Genomic DNA, 2,874 nt, shown 5'->3' with positions numbered 1-2,874 from the left:
GTCTCTCTCTCTCTGTCCCTGTCTCTCTGTCTCTCTTTCCCTGTCCCGTCTATCTCTTCCCTGCCTTGTGTCTCTCTCTGTCCCTATCTCTCTGTCTATCTCTCTCTCTCTCTCTCTCCCTGTCCCAGTCTCTCTCTCTCTTTCTGTCTTTCTGTCTCTCTCCCTGTCTGTGTCTCTCTCTCTCTGTCCCCCTGTCTTGTCTTTCTCTATCTGTCCTTTTCCTTGCTGTTTTGCCCCTCTCCTTGGCCAGGTTTGCCAATTGGTGTAGCTCTGACCTGGACAGAACATAAATAGGAGCAGGAGTAGGCTATTCAGCCCTTGGGCTTGCTGCACCATTCAATAAGATCATTGTCAATCTACTTTAGCTGCACCTCCCTGCACTATCCACATATATCCCATCAGATTTCCCTCATGAATTGAAAAGTCTTTTACCCCTTGTCTTGAATGTGTCAGTAACTGAGAATGTGGAACAGTCTGGGATGGACAGTGTCAAAGATTCACAGCCATCTCAAAAAAAACTCTTGACCTAAATGGCTGACCCTGTTATTCTGAAGCTGTGCCCATGTTTGAGATTCTGTGGCCAGTCCAGTGGGAAACACATTTCTCTATCGGGCCCCTTCAGAGTTTAGTACGTTTCAATTGTCTCCTTCGTTTAAATGCCATGGAACGTTGATCTCCTGAATCCTGCCTCAGAGGAGTTGCCCTACCATTCAGTCCTGGGTCTGTGCTGCCTCAGACCTAGCTTTCAGTGCATAGGTGGTGCAAAGCCATACAGCCTCATTGCTGAATCCAACTGATCCCAGGCTCCCAGCACCATCCTTAATCCAGATGTCAGTTCCATCTAAGTCAAACTCAACACCAGCTCGAGGAACAACACTTCATTCTCATCGAGTCACAGAGTCATACAGCATGGAGAACTTTTGGCTTGGTGCTCTACAATCGTCTGGACTGGATGGAGCTCAATTTCCGATCTCTCCCTCATTGTTCTGTATGTTTTGCTTTCTCCCTTTTGTCTTGTTCCTTCCTTTAACTCTGCATTCTGGTGGTTCTCATGATGCCACTTCCATGTGGTTGACGGTAGTGTGGTAGCAATGTTATTTGGACTCGTAATCCGGGTGATGCTCTGTGCCACGGGTTCGAATCCCACCCTGACGTACAGTGGGATTTTAAATGAAAACTCTGGAATTGAAAGCTAGCCTCTGCGATGGTAACCGCAAAACTACTGTTGATTGTTGTAAAAGCCCATCTACTGCCTTTTAAACCTGCCGTCTTACCTGCTCTGGGCTCACACGTGACTCTAGACCCACAGCAATGAGGTTGAATCTTAATGAGGTGGAATGGCCCTAGCAAGCCACTCAGTTTAAGGACGATGGGCGACAAATGCCCGGCGATGCCAACAACCACCATTTCCGAATTTAAACTCCACCAACCGCCGAAATGGGATTGGAACCTGCATCCCAAAGCATCAGCTTGGGACCTCTGCATTACTGCTGCAGTGACATTGCACTGTTGTCCTGTGAGCATTATCATGTACGCATTATAGAAACATGGCCGAGTGGTATTATCACTAGACTTTAAATCCAGAGACCCTGTTAATATTTCTGGGAACCTCAGCTTGAATCCTGCCAAGGCAGATGGTGGAATTTGAATTCTATAAAATATCATAGAATCCCTACAGTGTGGAAACAGGCCCTTTGGCCCAACAAGTCCACACCGAACCTCAGAGCATCCCACCCAGACCGATCCCCCATAACCCACCTAATCTTCACATCCTTGAACACTACGGGCAATTTCCTATGGCCAATCAACCTAACCTGCACATCTTTGGACTGTGGGAGGAAACCGGAGCACCCGGAGGAAACCCACGCAGACACGGGGAGAATGTGCAAACTCCACACAGACAGTCACCCGAGGCAGGAATCCAACCCGGGTCCCTGGCACTGTGAGACAGCAGTACTAACCACTGTGCCACCATGCCGCCCCTGGAATTAAGGGGCTCTTAATATCTGGGACTCTTAATATCTGGAATTAAGAGTCTAATGATGACCATGAATCCATTGCTGATGGTTGGAAAAACCCATCTGGTCCACTAATGTCCTTTAGGGAAGGAAACTGCCATCCTCATCTGGTCTGGCCTACATGTGACTCCAGACCCACAGCAATGTGGTTGATACTTAAATGCCCTCTGGGCAATTAGGGATGGGGCAATAAATGTGACACCCACACCCCATAAATGAATTTTTTAAGAAAGTCATTAGCCAATGCCCTTCCTGGTTTTGGTTCGTGCCCACACTCTTTTTACAGTTGGAGAGCGAGATCTCCTTACGTTACATTTTTGACATCCAATGTAGGACATGTAGGTGAGACTGGTTACTAGTCATAGAGATCTACAGCCCAGAAAAAGGCCTTTTGGCCCATCGAGTCTACACCAGTCAAAATCAACCACCTAACTATTCTAAGATAACACAGTGTGGAGCTGGAGGAACACAGCAGGCCAGGCAGCATCAGAGAAGCAGGAAAGTTGATGTTTTGGGTCGGGACCCTTCTTCAGAAAAATAATTATACTAATCCCATTTTCCAGCACTTGGCCCACAGCCTTGGCATCGCAAGGGAACATCTAAATACTTCTTCAGCGAGATGAGGGTTTCTGCCTCTCCCACCCTTACAAGCTGTGAGTTCCAGACTCCTACCACCCTCTGGGTGGAAAAAAAGTTTCCTCTAAAGCTCCTGCTCCTTACCTTAAATCTGTGCCACACTGGCCACTGATCCCTCCAATAAAAGGAAAAGTTTCTTCCTGGATGGGTAGATGAATAGGAAGGGCTTGGAGGGATATGGGCCAAATGCTGGTGAATGGGACTAGATTAATTTAGGATA

The 2,874-nt window shown here is 47.4% G+C and overlaps 1 protein-coding gene across 1 annotated transcript in view; it reads left to right on the top strand.

Annotated features, from left to right (window-relative positions):
- Nucleotides 1-2,874, top strand: part of LOC109916823 (transcription factor RelB-like) — a 52,892-nt gene that overhangs the window by 23,210 nt on the left and 26,808 nt on the right. The gene's annotated exons all lie outside the window — the stretch shown is intronic.

The sequence above is a fragment of the Rhincodon typus genome, chromosome 39 (genome assembly GCF_021869965.1).
Source record: "Rhincodon typus isolate 14 chromosome 39, sRhiTyp1.1, whole genome shotgun sequence".
NCBI classification, from domain to species: domain Eukaryota; kingdom Metazoa; phylum Chordata; class Chondrichthyes; order Orectolobiformes; family Rhincodontidae; genus Rhincodon; species Rhincodon typus.
This window is presented reverse-complemented; position numbering and strand designations above follow the sequence as displayed.